Source organism: Alexandromys fortis, unplaced genomic scaffold, assembly GCF_014885135.2.
Source record: "Alexandromys fortis isolate MF-2015 unplaced genomic scaffold, M_Fortis_MF-2015_v1.1 scaffold_3, whole genome shotgun sequence".
Taxonomy (NCBI): domain Eukaryota; kingdom Metazoa; phylum Chordata; class Mammalia; order Rodentia; family Cricetidae; genus Alexandromys; species Alexandromys fortis.
The window spans coordinates 3,626,843-3,643,634 of NW_026067909.1; the positions used below are offsets into that span (position 1 = coordinate 3,626,843).

The window sequence follows — 16,792 nt, forward strand, 5'->3', positions numbered from 1 at the left end:
AAACCTGTCTCTGCTGACGAAGCAGAACAGTTATAGAAAACACATTTTAAAAACAAAACATGGTGGCATATGCCTTTAATCCCAGAACTCAGGAGATAGGTAAATCTCTGAGTTCCAAGTGAGCCTGGTTTACATAGTGAGCTTCAAGAAAGCCAGGGATATACAGAGAGATTGTCTCAAAAGAATAAAAGAAAGAAAGAAAATATTTTTTTTTTTAAAAAAAGGTGAGTAGTGTTTGAATTCCAATAAAACTTTCTTTATGGGGCTGGTGTGAGGGCTCGTTGATTAAGAGTGCTTGCTGCTCTTGCAGAAGGCCCAGGATAGGTTCCCAGCACTCACACTGGGCAATTTACAGCCATCAGTAACTCCAGCTCCAAGGGATCCAGCATCCACTTCTGACCTCCATGGAGCACCTGAAAAGATTTGTGCAGGGTGTGCATGTAGGCATGCACGGGGGTGAGGGGAGAGAAGAGAATCTTTTATAAAATGTCTGCAGAACCAGAAAAAGAGGCCAGACTTAGTGCATAGACACACACTTTTTGAGCTCCCAGCCCAATTTGTAGCATGAGTTGTTTGATCCATTTCTGATACCTGTATGGGGCCCCAATTTTAAGAAAGATTTAAAGGATTTGGCATTTTCCCTCGTTCGCTTCTCATTGCATTGCATTCTAGGCTAAATCCAATTCATTGGGTATTTGGGTAGTAAAACAGTGTATTCTGTCAAGGATTGTTTCTGATGTCAGATGTGTGTGTGTGTGTGTGTGTTCATGGAGATGTTCATCTGTTAGTATTTGGGTAATTTTCGTACCTCAAAACTCAGGTTTTTTGGTAAAACAAAACAAAGTAACAACTACAAAAGGGGGGATTTTTTTGAAATATTTATTTTGTGTGTGCCTGAGAGAGGGAGAGAGAGGGAAGGAAAGAGGAAGGGAGGGAGGGAGGGAGGGAGAGAGAGAGGGAGGAAGGGAGGGAGCACTTCTGCAAGTCTTTATGACATGTCCCTGCAGGTACTCTCGGGGGGCCAAAAGAGGCCATCAGATCCCTTAGAGCTGCCTGCTGTGGGTGCTGGGATCTGAACCCTGGTCTTCTGAAAGAGCAGTAGGCACTCCTAACTACTGGGCTATTTGTCCAGCCTCTGAAATCTTTTTCAGTGAGAACCAGCAGAGTTGTGCTTTTCTGCTTGGTAAATGGTATGCCTCTTAGAGACGAAGTACAGCCATCCCTTTAAGGAGATCTGTGTGTGCTGAGGGTGTTTACTCCACCAGAACACTAGACAATACTGTTAATATTGGCTTTTCTCTGGCTGATTTGTTGAAATGTTTCACACAGTCAAATGTACTGTCTTGGCTGTAGGCTTTTAATATGGGAGCTATTATCATGATGGATATGATATATGGATTTTTTTGTGTTGATCGTTTCTAAACAATAGAGATAAATAGTTAAGTTTCTATAATTGTTTCTTGTAACCATATGAAAAATTATTAAGCACAAGCTTCCTATTCTTCACGAGAGTAGGATCAATAATCAATCAAATGTGCTTTTTAATGTTATGTTTAATAGTACAGACATGAGTGTTTTTCCAGGAGGCTGCAATCCCCGGACCTTGTATTAGTTTGTGTGCATGCACGTGAGTGTGTGTGTGTGTTCATTTATAAATGTAGGTATTCCTTTGCCACAACTGGAACGTAGAGACCATAGAATAGCATTGGGTGTCAGTCCTAACCTTCTGCCTTGTTTGTTGTTGCTGTTGTTGTTGTGTTGTTTTTGTTATGTACACTAGGGTTGCAGCCCACTCTGTGGCTCCTCCTGTCTCCATCTTTCCTCTTCCCCATCAAGGATTGGAATTATAACTGTAGGTTGCAGTGCCTGACTTTATGTGGGTTCTGGAGCTTCACACTCAGATCCTTCCAGTTGTTCACCAAGTGCTTTTACCCACTGAGATGTCTGCCCAACCAATATATTTCAAAACATGCCCCCAATGTGACATGGTGCTCTGTGACTTCCCCAGGCAACTTGGAGTGTTTCCACCCCACTTTGGAATTTTTCCACACTCTGTCATCTGTTAGTGCTTTGTAGTGTCCCCTAGGGATATGAAATAAACTTAATATATATGGCAGTATTTCTGTGTTGCTACCGTTAATTCTATTCAACTTCACCATACATTAAAGTCAGCCCACTCTCTGTAGAGCACTGACGTACTGAGGGGTTGCCAACACAGACTGTCTCAGGTGAAGGCTTCCTGCTTACCTGGCTGTGAGGACTTACCTCCCTACGCTGCATTTTCCCAAGTGTGTCTAACCCAAGCGCTTGCCGTTTATCTCATCTAAAATCTGTTTGGATTCCCAGGACTATTCTTTGGTATTTTTCCTCTTTCAGACAGTGAGTGGTCCCTTTAAGAGCAGGTTTCGTGGTCCTTGCACAGAGATTTCCAAGGATGACTCTGAAGGCTTAACTTGTATAGGCTAGAGACTGAGCTTGCCTTTGGGGTTCTTGAGTGAAAATCCAAGTGTGCGGGGAGGGAGGGGGCATGTTGGAGCACAGAGAGCAAAGTCTGGGGGCATTGTACAATGGACAGTCTCTTTCAAGAATGAAGACTGAACCGAGGGCTGGGGCTGGGTGGAAGAATCTAAGAGCATGTAAACCGAGAGCAGAATATGTACCTGTCCTTGCCTGGTGATTCCAGGACGTACGCATGAGGGTTAAGGTCCATCTGTCTTCTATTATCAGAATCAAAATGCTGAGCCATGGTGTCATGGTACCATCCAGGAGATGGGTGCTACAAGAGTGGGAGCATCATCAATTTTTCCCTTGCCTCTCCAATTTTTAAATGATGGATTGGAAAAGTAGATAAGGAATAAAAATACAAAAGTGATTGGCATCATGAAGCTGTAAAAATAAGCATTTCCCACAAAGATGCGGTTGAATTTATGTGAAGAGCACAAGCCTCCCAGGGATTTGGGGGGCGATTCCCAAGTGTGTGCACACTAACTTCCAGTAGCACCCCACCTAGATGTGTAGACCCCTTGAACTTGCAAATTCAGTGAAGAGCCTCTGTGACCCTTTCTTTAGTTTTCACTCACCTTGACAGACCTGCCACAGCCTGCAGTTCTTGTCCTTCTGATCCTCCGAGGATGCTAAGCGTTGCCTAGGGAAACCCCGAACACAGTTGTGTCACTAGAATTGGTTATAAACCTCTCTCTATTGACACTCTGCACCATTATGATTCACTGCCAGTCTCTCTGTCTTGTTTTTTTTTTTTTTTTCAATCAGGGGAAAAAAAAGGAAAAGGTTTCTTCTCTCAGTTTCTTGGTCTCCTTGCTGAGAGAATGAAAATTTTTATGTAGTCTTAAATTTGGTGGTTATTGTGCCATTACCTATGGAAACTCCTATAAAGACCTCATTCAGCTGCCATCAGCACCAGCCATAGGCGTCATTTGTGCCATGAAAGGTGGCCCCTGTGCTCAGCTTGGAAAGAATGGCCCCTGCTTGGCTCTGCAAATGACTCCCACTCAAGTCTTGGAGAGGCTAGCGTGTGACATGCGGCATTAAGGGGCTGTAAAGGGACTGATGACTGAGACTTTCTCTTAAAAATGTAGTTCTGGTTGCAGTTTGATGACAGTGGAGTCATAAGGGGGTTCTCCCTCTGAATGTCAGGAGGTAATTCCCAGAGAACCAAGGCTTGTCTCTCTGTAGGGAGCTGGCCAGGGAAGTTTCTTTCTCCTGTAGCTTCTGATTTATGGATTTTCAGTTCTCCTGTCTGGCCTTTCCTCTGCATCTAAACTGCTTCTTGGTTGCCATCGGCCATGACCATGGTCCTGAGGCCACATCGAGTCCTTAGTTGTCCCCTATTGGCTGATGCCTTGACTGGTAGAAGTTTGAGTAGGATGACTCTGAATGTTCATTCTTCCCCCATCTCATCCTTTCTCTCTCTTCCTCTCCTCACCTCCCAAGATCATACAGCCTCCTGAAATTTCCTGCCTAGTGCAAATTCCCTCTCTAGGTATTACTAATTTCTTTAAAATACAATTAAAGCTTGGGATACTCGTCTCTGAATATGTGACAAGTGACCTAATGACTTAAGAATGTTATATCATCCATTTGATTTTTGCCTTATTTTCTTTTAATCCATCATTTGATTTTTTTAAATTTATGGAAGAGGGGCATGCAGGTGCCACAGCATGTGGGTGGGGGCCAGAGGACAGTTTTTGGACCTTTTCTTACCTTCCATTAGGTGGGTGCTGAGAGGACTGATCTCAGATAGTCAGGTTAAGTGCTTTTACCTGCTGACCCGCCACGCCAGCCTTTTCATTGGCTTATTTTTCTCTAGGACACTGCACTGGACATGTACCCTCTTCGCGGTGAGTGTGAGTTACAGTATTGCTGATTTGCAGGCATTAGCTGGAAGGGCAGACCTCTAACAACATGCCAGCGGCCAGTTCTCTGCCCTTTAAGGGTGGCCTGGGGAGGCCTGGACTGTGGAAAGGGCGGGGAAGCCAAGGGTGTCTTGGTAGGTGGATGGCGTTTGTGTCTTTTGTCTCTGTATAACACTCCCCTAAGTACTTCCCAAAAGAAAGTTCTAGGGTTTGGGGTATCAAACCCTCGGGCATCTGGAGGGAATTCTCCTCTCCGGGCATTTAACTGGCCTTGGTAGTCCTGCCAGGCACCTTGTTTTTTTCTCTAACTGACAGTATCACCAAGTTTGATAATTTGGGGATTAGACTTAAGTTTCTAACTCTGAGCTCTAGATACCGCTGAGAGAAAATAGACAGTCTTTGGGCTTTTAATTCTTGTCAAATTTGTCTCTGACATTTAGCAGCCTTTAATAGTATTGAATTTTGAAGGCATTGATTTTTCTATAGTAGAAATTATAGATTAGATAATTGGTCAAATAAGAAAAATCCTGATACCGTAATTTTCTTTTAAAAACACAATGACAGGAATGGGCTCATTTGGGGAAAAAAAAGGAAAAGCAGTGGGGTAGGCCCTCCCGCTGTCCATCTGTCCCCAGATGGGTGCCTGCACCCTCCCTGGAATACTTCCTGAGGTCCACTGAATGCATGCAGACTCTCATTTTTCCTCACACCGTCTTCCCCTCACTGTATGGGAAGCCTATTCCTGTCTGTACCGCATGGTCTGTGTCCTGACACAGGGGCTCCTCTTCCGTCCAGTGTCACTTCTGCTATTAGAGTCTGTAAATAAAAGTTAAGTGCCCTTTGTCTAACCCTGTTTTCTTTCTGCGTAAAAGGAATGTTCCTGGTGGAGTCTGCACCTATCCGCCAGCTATGGTAGGCTAGCCATTTCGACGTTGGGAAACTCATACGCAATTCCGTAGAAGCTAGACCTGAATTTTTGAATTTTGGACATTGCCCAAAGTATAAACATATGGCTGTCTTTTCTTGTAACAAGCCCAGTTTTCAGAAAGTCCCTTACTCCCCAAGGAAGTATCTCTGTACTCTGCACTATATGACTAAGCATGGTGTTAGGATGCTGCATGTAGGGAATTTATGTCAGTTTATGCTATCTTTGTGGTGGGGGGATCAAGATGTGACCACATTGTACACATCAAGGCATCTGTATTTTCACGCTACTCAAAGCCTGTATTTGTAATTGTGGTTCAGCTTTATCTCACTTGGCTTTTAAAGCTAGCTATTGTAAGTGCTTATACAAGTTTGTTGTTTGTGCACATTGTGTGTGTGTGTGTGTGTGTATGTTTTCCAAAGAATCTGAGAGTAATTTTCTCAGGGAAGTGAAACTCTTCATTCTGTCTCATGGATTTCTTAGAGCTGTCTGTGAGATAGAATTCAGTAATGTAAAGAATGTTAAAATATTTCAAGAGTCACGTCTCTCTCAAACCAAAAAAAGAAAAGAAAAAAGAAAGGAAATATTTAGAAGCAAACCAATACCAAACCGCCATGCAGTTGCCTTCGATTTTTACACGTTAGTTTGTATGTGCTTGGGTGAACATACAGTCTGGTGGTAGAACACCTACGGGTTTTGAAAGCATGTCTCCCTTGACATCAGCAGCCTTTGATCCCAGCTGCAGCTGGCTACTCTGGAGGACCATGCTTCCCACTCCAGGCCTCACCTCCTTTCCCTCAGCAGCTCCTCAGCTTTCCAGTCACCTACAAGGGTTGAGCCTCTGTCGTTCCTCAGAGCTTATCAATTCAAAAGCAGTTGTCTCCTTTAGGAATCTCCTAAATACTTCTTCAGACTTTTCTCCAATGAAGGATGAATTTACCAAATTCAGACTTATGCCTTTCCATGATAGAGGCTTTTTCCTCAAGGACTTAGAGGTGCTTAGAAAGTTGGCGTGTTTGGTCAACATTTCATCCCATCCTGTTTTCCTTTCTTCACCACAGAGGATGGGCAGTGTCTCTCTTGCTTGTTTACTGACTTCCTGCCTCATGCAATGATGCTTCCCAGCTTCTTATATTCACTTCTTTTCACATGAAAAGAAAATTCCCCCCCTAATTAAAATATCGATCAGTAATACACACTTTTTAATGAGTAAGAATACCGTAGTAAATGGATATAAAACATCAAATCCTTTCTGCCCCCTGATCCTACCCCTCCTTTATCCTTTCGGGTGTCAGCAGAGTGTTGACAGCTTGACAGCTGTCCTCCTGTACCTGTTTTTTCTGCCTGTGTCCCAGACTGGCATCCAGCTCTGGATAGGATCCTCCTGCCTCCGTCTCCCAAGTGTCAGGATTATAGGTGTGTGCCACCACATCTAGCTCTCTCAGGGGTGTTGTCATAGTGATGGAAGGCTGGCTGGCACACCCATCATGGTCAGTGTTCTGAGGAACATGCTTAGGGAAATGGTGCTCCTTTGGCTACGCTCGGCATGTAGGGGCACAAGCTTTCCATGTGTGGAGATTTGAACCTTATTCCAACTGATCATTCATGTTCATCTTCACTGTTTGCTAGTTTTTTTTTTATTTGTAAGTCAAAATAAGACCACACACGCAAGAAAAATACACATAGTATGTATTAATGGCCTGAAAAGTATTGACAGTCCTATGTGGCTCTTCTGGATTCCTGAGGTTCTCCGCTCCCTCTTTCTGCTTTGGTGCCTCTCCAGGTTTGGGGTTCACTACCCACCCTGACTTTCTTTTGCTTCTAGTATACCTATGTACGTGGTTGGAGCATGTTGTTTTGTAGGTTTTCCCCTTTCTGTGAGCTGAGTTCCCTAAGCTTTTCAGTGATGGACATTTTACTGTGGGTCAGCATCAGCAGTCTGTGCTTGTTAATAATACAGCTAGAGATTATTCACCCTCCTGAGCCAGTGTGGTATGGGTCACAGCAGAGGTAGCATTTCTTCATGGCCAGACATCTAGGTGCTTCTGGTGCTTGCTGTGGGAGCCATGTTGGTGAAGCCTTCCATCTGCCAGTTCTCAGTGATTCCAGGGTGAGGCTGCCGGCCTAGCCTCACCTCAAGGTCAAGGCTTTCCCAAGACTTTCCCAAGCATCAGCCTTTCTTAGGCTGGGGGCGGGGGAGCTGCTCTGTGCAGGAATATCAGTTCTTAGATTTCTTGGCCACCCTGATTCCCTTTCAGACCCCAGCCTTTGCTTGTCCAAATTCATCGTTTTATGGTGCTGTGTCTTTCACTGTAAGCATGAAGTTTCCGTGTGCTGGCACCACATCAGTGGGAATGTAGGGTCTATTCTGGAGCCCCGCTCCTCCTCACCCCAGACTGCATGCATGTGATTTTACTTTACTGTTCTGTTGCTGTGATGCACACCATGGTCAAAAGCAACTTAGGGGAAATCTTATGCTTCCGGGAAATGGTTTATCACTGAGAGACTGCAGGGCAGGAACTGAACCAGAAAACCTGGGGGTAGGGGCACCGGGCACTGTTCATGAGCTCGCTCCCAGCCCCGTGCTCAACTGCCTTCCTTATATAGCCCAAGCTCATCTGCCTAGGGATGGTGCTGCACACAGTGCTCTGGGCCCTTCTACATTCATCGACAATCAGAAATTTCCCCACAGATCTGTTCTTGATGGAAGCAACTCCCTAACCCCCAGGTTTACACATTGACAACTGAGATTATCCATCATGCCTGCTCTGCCATCTCTTCCTACCCCCATATTCAAATCTACCTGGGCACACTGACCACTGCACCAAATCTATAGGGCTCCCCGACATTTCCCTCTTCCGCGACTCCTTCCCCTGACTCACAGTCAAGCCTTCTTGATACACCACCCCAGCCCCATGAGCGTAGGCAGGTTGCTGTACCATATGGAACCTACGAGGCCTGCTTGTGAAGCTCCGGGGAACACCCCTGCCGGGGCTCTTCTCTTTCTTCCCCTACCCTGTGGTGCCTGACTGGGCATTTCTATAGATTCAGGGGGAAACACAGCCATGTTCATCCCTGCCTGTTGTCTACACAGACTCTACTTCAGAGTGTGGAACTGTGTGCTGTGACCGTAAGCGCTATAGCCTCTAGTTCCTGCGGAGACCCCAGTGCATATGGCCTTGGTAAATTAGAGCCAGATCCATAGCTGGCCTCTAGCCCCTGCTTATCCTGAGTTTCTGTGAGCAGGTCCAGATAAGTGAGACTGAACACAGAAGTCTGTCTAATTTGCTTTCGGTCTCTGACACAGATAAGATGGCTTAGATAATGCTTTTTGAAGGATGGCCACTCCTTTGTCCTCGAATCCCACTTAAAGACCTAGCACATGCTTCCCCAAACGTTAATTCCCTGGTAATTTAATGAAGGCAAAAAGGAGAAGAGGAAGGTCCATACTTGCACCCGGGATGGTAGATAGAAATGTTCAGAATGGTGATAGCCCACCTTCACTATAGCGAGACAACTGAACAATAAACCTAGAAGACAATAGCAAGAAGCATCCACATGCCCATTAAGAGTCAGGCTACCCCCTGTCTTCTTTGTCACTGTCCCTTCAGCCCAAAGGCCTTGTTGATTGGCCCTGAGTATAGGAGTGTGTCTCTGGGACCAAATCATGTGGCCACTGTTTCTGTCTAAAATGAACTGATAGGGTTGTTACTCCCCCAGTAAGTACATCTTAGCTTCAACATCTGAGTTTATTCTCTGGGATTTGGAATGATAGAATCCTTGATACTCCATGGTGGAGGGAGGGGGGCTGGCTGTGGAATTTATGAATTGAAATTATTTTCTAAAAGCTATGCTGTCTGCTGTCTCTTGGCTTCATCAGGGACCACGGGGAAAGCAAAACCGAGTCACCTGTGAGCTCTAAGAGTCCTGTTGGAAGGTATCATGCCTTCCAAAAACGCTCAAATGCCCCAGGGAGGGCACAGCCATAGGTGAGCTTGCCTACCAGCCTCATGCAGAAGTGATAATTCAGTACAAGAGACATAGACACACCCTTGAACACAGCCTCAATGTACTTGCTCAGAACTCACTGGATGGAGAGATTCCTGCATGTCTCTATAACCTTTGCCAGCTTCGGGGAGGAAGGCTGCAAAGGGAGGTCTTCACAGGGGCCCTCTGGTGCTGAGAGAGAGGCCTGGAGCTTCCTAGATAGCGATGTGCTAAGGCTTCTGGGTGGACAACCTTTCCTTTACATCAACTGGAGACTGAACCCGACAAGCACTCCTCCCGCATGGGACAAATGTCACATGTCTCTAGTAGAGCCATTACAATGCCACTGGGCCAGCTGCTCCCGATACAGGGTTGTACCAGACGTGCTTTCCTCACAGTTCTCAAGGGGATTGACTTTTCTGAGGACTTTTCTAGCCGTTTGGAAGCCGCACGCCAAAGTGCTAATTTAGAAAAATACTGGCCTGAATGGGAAACTGGTTCTGCTTTCTTTTTGAGGCAACCACACTATTCCAGGCAGTGGAAAGTCTGCCAGCTCCAACAGACATTGATATCTCGGGCCAACATCCCAGCTTCTTCACCCTGCTGCAAGTGAAGGGCAGAGCGCCAGAGGCTCAGAAGTTTGCACAAGGTCCTCAGTGGTTGGGCTCGCCTAGGTCGCATTGCAGGGGACAGAGGCTGTCAGAACACGACTGTGATGCCTTGGTTTTAATTACACTATGACTGTTTGTTATTTTTTGGTCATCAAAGGACAACTTTCAGGAGTCAGTTCTCCTCTTCTACCGTGTGACTTCAGAGCATTGAAGCCTGGTCTTCAGGCTGCCGCAGGGCTGTGTTTTGTCCCTATTACTTTTCACGTCCTAGCGCATTGGATGTGCTGCTTTGCATGGGACCCTTCCTGGATTTTGATCTTAAGCTGTTCAAGGTGTCCCATGTCCTTCTCTGACACCTCAAAAGCATACCTGTTTCTGTGGCCCCCCTCCACCATCCCTGCCTTAGAGGTGCATCTGTCTGCATCCTCCAGTTCTCTCCAGGCCTAGGCTGCGTTCCCTCCCGTTTTCATGTGTTCTCTCTCTGTGCTCACACACTCTGCTGCATCCCTCCCTGCCCCGCCCATCCTTTTCGAGTTACTCTCCGTGCTCTAGAATGCAATACCTATGCTTTACCTTCCCCTCCGACACTGTATCTGTCCTGTTCACCTTTTGTGCCTCCTCATAGCCAATTGTTCTCTGTTGTTCACGCCTTAATCCTTCTCGCTACCAGAGGCCCCTTCTTCCCACAGTCACTAACTGTTCCTCATAGCCTTGTTCAGCGGTCTCATACTCCCATGGTTTTTGGTATTTCTTCTTCTCAATGATGGCCAGACAGAAGGACATGTTTGTCATTGACAGCATCAGTAAATAGAAGTAATCACTGTCAACCAAGGGTGGCAGTGTCATTGGCATCTCTCCACTCTTATACCCTAGTTAAGAAGATTTTGACGAAATGCAAAGATAGAAAAAGCAAACAAGATTGTTACGCGGAAGCAGACACTCCTATAAACACAAGCAGCCGGTTCAAGGGGCACTGATCCATAGGGTTTGGTGTTCTGCCTTCTTCTCTTCTCTGCCTATTCTTGTCTAAGTCATTCTCTGGCTTCCTACTGATGGGTTTAAAGTATTTCCTTCCCCCACCATGTTCACTTGGAATCTGTTTGACCACAGTTGATTATTCCTTTTTGAGACTTCTCAAAGTTTCCTGGTACGTAGCATGACTGCCTGTCTCCTGTTTTCTCTCTAACAATGGAGCATGCTGATACTCTTCGCACTTGGGAAGCTGAGCCAGGAGGATTGCAGTAAGTTCAAGACCTGCCTTGGCTACATAGCAAATATCAGACCATCCAGGAAGACCTATATCAGAAACCTTAAAGCAGAAACCAAAAATTGTAAAGAAAAAAAATCACCCTGAGTATCACACAGATAAGTGGGTGCTCAGGTTGAGTGATACCCCAATGTTAACCCAACACTATCAGACAGGAATGCAGCTGCTGATCACTGTTTAGGGGAATACCTTGCACCCCTGTGACTTTCCTTTCACTCTGTGAACCCTATTTATTATCCCAAATCTTTCTTTCTTTTATCTCTCTGGATACTTGCTCTTGCTGTACCCTCGTCTCTGCTGTGTATGTTGATACAGAGTATGACATATCCTGGCTGTGCTTCCAGCTTCGTATGTAGCTAAGGATGATCTTGAGCTCCTGATCCTCTTGCCTTCACTTCCCTCCAAGTGCTAGAGTTGCAGGCGTGAAGCATCTCATTGTCTTTAGATGGCATCCGTCATCATCTCCTGGACTCCTGTTTGTCGCCTTTCCCCTCTCCTTTACTTAAAGATTTACTTTGTTTTTAATTATGTCTCTATGTGTGTATGTCCGAATAGGTCTGTGAGTGTGAGTGCAGGTATCCTTGCAAGCCAGAAGAGGGCGACAGATCCCATGAGCTGGAGTTACAAGTGGCCATGAGCCACTTCCTGTAGGTGCAAGCCACCAGACTACATTTTTGCAAGAACCACAAATGCTCTTTACTGCTGAGCTAACTCTCGTTCCTCTCATGAGTCTCGATTTTTCTTTGTTCTGCTTCCTTTGTGCAAATCTCGACCTGTTCAGAATGCATTCTTCACACATTTCCCGTCAGTTCTGGGATTTCTGCCCCTGTGCCTCTCCTCAATTGAGGTGGATACCTGAGGTCCCATGGTGGCAGCTTGTTTCTGTACTATCGCTTTATCTTCCAAACATACATTCTAAGTGATAAGTTCTATCAGCCAAAAGCATGTTCTTTATTCTAACTTTTATAAAAATATAATTATGAGATAGTTAGAATTTTACTGCCAGGAATCAGTAGTGCTGAATGAGTCCCGAGCCCCTTCTCTGACACACAGTTCTTTATTCAGGTTTAGTCCTAGAAGATTGACTCCCACTAGCAGTGTTTGTTGGGTCAAAGGCATTTTGAAAGTGGCGCTTTCTGTCTGCTTGAAAGAGTGGATGGGTGACAGCGAAAAATTAAATTTACACTGTATGTTTAAAAGCTAAAGAGGAAATGGCATTTAGAAATCATTAAAAAAAAAAGCCTTAAATGCCTACTTACATAGCTAGTGTTTTTATTCATCCTGTTTGGAAACAGTGACTTCAAGCCCTTAAGGGTGTCAGTAAGTAACTACAAACTTGTGCTCTGTCACTGCGTTTGAGTTCTATCCATTCCCTCCTGTCCCTTCTGTCCAGGTTCCAATTGTATGCTGCACACTCACATTGGGTTGTATGGTAAAGAAGGCGTCAGCAGCTATGGCTTCTGCAACCTTTCTTAAGCGGTTTTTCTCACTGCTGCAAGGGACTGCTCTCAGAGCCCTGTGTTCCCAGCCATCTTCAGACAGAAGTGTTCACGGAAGGCCTGAGTTGCCAGATGAACAAGCTCTCCTGGAAATGGCTACAGTTGGGCAGCATGAGCAGCCTTTTCAAGGAGGAAACGCCTTTGCCTGTTAAGAACGGGCAATGGCCTGCAGTAGCACTGTGGGCTCCTGGGAGCTGTCTGTGTCCAATGCTTTTCTATCTCAATGTCTTTGGGAGCGGCAGAGTGTGGAGCCAGGCATCTTTCAGATCATGGCTGATTGGCTCTCCTCTGAAGACAAGTGCACACCTGCCATCCTATCCCCCTCTTTCTTCACGTGTAGGCTGTGCAGGATGAAAATAGAAGCTCCTTGTACACAATGTCCCCATATTCAAAGTACCGGTGGTGAGGTCTATAACCTACAGCCTGCTCCCAGTCTTCACTGAATCAGCATCCCAGCAGAGAAGACGAGGAAGAGGGGAGGGCCATAGCTAGCAAAGAATGGGAGCTTTCCAAAGTCAGGCGTGTCAAGGCATCACAGCAGGTCCAGCCACCTTCGGTGCCGAGGAGCCACCTGCCAACACCTCCTTCTTCCATCGCCGTCCTTGAAGTCCAGTTTAGTAAATGAAAATCAGCTCTCTAATTGGCTTCTGCCCATTGTTCTTTGAAACTGCACAGCATAAGTGCTTTAAGTTGTTTCACACAGGGTTTTATTTCATTAGCGGTTTCGTGCATGGATTCTGGTTCTCGCAGACTGAAACATTGCTACAGTGCCGGAAACCAATGTGACAAAAAGCCTACTGTGTGTGTTGACAGGGAAGACAGGACACTGCCACGTGCTACCAAACTCCGAGCACCTGGGAATTCCTCTTCTTCCACTTAAAACCTCACACAGCAAAGGAAGGGTTTTTAACGTATTCCCAGTTATTAAGGCTTGAGTTCATTCAACAGTTTCTTATCTGTTCTGAGACCCATGTGGAAATAAAGGCCAACGAATCCTCTGGATGTGAGATGCTAACATGCTGGCTGTCTAAGCAGACTCACACGGTCTCTTTCATGTTGAGGAATAAAGTCTCCTCGTGTATTTGATGGCATTGATTTGGGAAAATATCAGCTCATGGGAAATATCTTCATGAGGTAGAGAAATTATGGGCCACACTGGCTCTCAAAGATTAAGAGAATTCCCTACTACAGTATTTGAATGGAGGAGACAGGAAGAATGCTTGATGGGTAGGTAACATGTTTGTTGATCTAGCCTGGCAACTCGAATTTGATCCCCGTGACCCAGGTAAAGATAGAAGGTGACAATTGACTACTCAAGGTGGCCTTCTGACCGCCACACGGATGCTGTGCACTCTGCATACACATCATGTGCACACATGCAGTAATAATAATGATGATGATGATGATATTAATAAATCTAATAAATGATACGTTTGAATGAAGCTCTCATTTATGAAAATGTAACCATAACTTGACTTACTTTGTAGTATGAAGTGCAAAATTGAAAAGATTCTTTTACCTAAAAACTATCTGTCAATTTCCTTTATGTCACTGACTTTAGAAACAGAATTTGCATTCAACATGGAATAATCTAAAGCTACAGACTGGACTGCAGGGAATCTTTTATGTGTGTGGTTGGCGATGGGCGGGATAATCTTGAAATGACAAAAATCGTGACTCGATAGCTTGTTGTCTCGTCAGCCGCCCAGCCCTCTGGTGCTGCCTGCCATTTACCAAAGGCCTCGCCTCATGACAGTGACCCTCTGTGGTTTGCTGTGACAAAATCATTTCAAAGTTCACATGCCTGCGTGCTCTCTAGAACTGGTTCCAGGTCGAATTCAATTCTCACACGTCTCTATTTTCTGAAAACTGTAGGGCTGTGTGTGCTCATGTGATGAAGTCCCCATGACTGGGTGATTAATAAAGAAAAGAGGGGTTCGGAGTTGGGGATAGGTGAGTCTGTGAAGTGCTGCTTTATAGGCATAGGGACCTGACCTCTGTCTCCAGAACCGCCCCCTCCCCTTTTCTTTTTGTGGCTGTTTCTTTGTTTTTATATTTTTGGTTGTGAGCCTAGCCTTTAACAGCTGAGCCATCCCTCCAGCTCTGTTGTTTTGTTTTTAAAGCCAGGTATGGCTGCACACAACTGTAGTACAGCACTGGGGAGGTGGAACTAGAGTACTCCTCAAGGCTCCCTGCGAGCCAGCATAGCCGACTTGGCGAGCTTCATGCTGTTAAAAGACCCCATCTCATTAAGCAAGTTGGAGGGTACCTGAAGAATGATATCTAAGATTGAGTTTGAACTATGTACACGCATGCACCAACCACTACACCTACATGTGCACCCCTGCATGAACACAGGCATAGCAGGTAATTGTATAAGTAACCCACCAACTCATCCTTTGCTCTTTCCACATCTCTGAAGATCACCCTGCAACCATCACTAGTACTAAATAATAAGGGTTAGTAAGGGTCAGCCTGAAGGAGCTGCAGAACTGTGTGGCTCACCTGCTTTGTGAGATTGAAATATTTCCTTAAGTGTCAATTTATTATATCTGGGTTTTTAGAAGTTGCTTCAATTGATGTCAAGTTGTCAGCTTCACATCATAAACAAATGTTTTGTTTCCTTTAGAGATTAGTGTTATGGTTGCTAGATTCCCCCCCACACACACACACGAATATTTCATCCTTGATTCTTCCTCTTCCCCTGTTTCCTTCTTCCCCCAAGCCCTAGTCTGTCTTTGGAACAAGGTCTCACATATATCCCAGACTGACCTCCAACTCATTGTCCCTCTGTCTTCACCTTTGGGGTGCTGGGATTACAGGTGGTCACTACCACATGTAATACAATCCTTCTGCTTTCAAAATAATTTTGTAAGCTGTGAAGGTTAGTTTTAGCTTTCAACTTGAGACAATCTAGGATTGCCTGGAAGAGAACCTTAATGTAGAATTGGTTAGATTAGACTGATATGTGGGCATGCCTGTGGTGGATTGTCTTGATTGTTAATTGATATGGAAAGACCCAGCCCATTGTTGGCAGCACCTTACCTTAAGCTGGAGGGTCTCAGTAGTGTAAGAGGAGGAGGGTTGAGTAAACAAATGAGCAGAAATGCATTTATGCCCTGTCTGCTCTTGGCAGTGGATGTAATGGGACAAGCTGCTCGAGATCCCGCCTTAGCGGCCCTGAAATGATAGACTCCGACTTGGAATTGTATGCTAAGTAAATCTTTTCCTCTCTGTGTTGATTATCGTCAAGGTGTTTGCCACAGCAACAGAAACAAAGATAGAATGGAGGTTCATGAAAAGGATGGACAGCTCAAGCTCCCCGTTCCCATGTGTCTCCCTCAGTTTCTCCCTTTTTCAACATTCTGAGGTACATCGGTCACAGCTAAGAACCTCTGCGTTTATGAAAATGTTTGATTATATAATTTAATGATCTGTAAAATTCAGGACCACACACATTAGCATCTTTCAAAGATATTTGGGAAGAAAGTAGCTTCGAAATGTATACAAAAGCAAATTAAGTGGTAAATTGTGTGTGCTCATTGTTTAGAATGTTAAAAATCAATTAGCCCCATTAAAATTAGCGTTTAGCTTAATAATATGGTAATGTTTGACTTGGATTTTTCTCGAGCTTGATAATTCTGATCTGGTGATGTATTTTCAATTTCTCCTCATCAAGTACAAACCTCATCATCCCCTTCTTTGGAAAGGATCCAATGAGAAGATGGTGGCGTCGGATCGGAGCCTCGGGAGCACTGGCTGCTTCCAGGGTGGTGCTTATCTGCGAAAGAAAGTGGCCGCTGTGTGCTTGTTTCTAGCTTTATTGACACAGGGCCCCACTCCATTACCAGGTTGACCTGGAGCTTACTCTGTAGACCCTGAGCTTGTGGCAGTTCCCCAAGTGCTTCTGTTATAGGCATGAGCCTTCATGCCTGACTTCTTCTTCTTTCAGAAGTGCCTTCTTTTTAAAAAGAGTGTGTTACAGTGCACCACTGTAATCACAACACTTGTGAGTTCAAAGCTGGCGGACGAAACCTTCAAAGCCAGCCTGGGCTGTATAGCAAAGTCGACGTCAGCCTGGATACATAAGATCCTTTCTCAGCAAATGAATACATCAATATCCAGCATTT

General features: G+C 45.1%; 1 protein-coding gene and 1 long non-coding RNA gene across 3 annotated transcripts in view; one reads left to right on the top strand and one right to left on the bottom strand.

Moving 5' to 3' along the window:
* Dock1 (dedicator of cytokinesis 1) overlaps positions 1-16,792 on the top strand; it is a 512,909-nt gene that overhangs the window by 290,661 nt on the left and 205,456 nt on the right. The gene's annotated exons all lie outside the window — the stretch shown is intronic.
* Positions 216-15,832, bottom strand: LOC126498254 (uncharacterized). The gene is made up of 3 exons (XR_007590804.1): positions 15,708-15,832; positions 3,081-3,145; positions 216-413 (listed from the first exon to the last, which is right to left on the bottom strand). It is a non-coding gene; the product is annotated as an uncharacterized lncRNA (long non-coding RNA).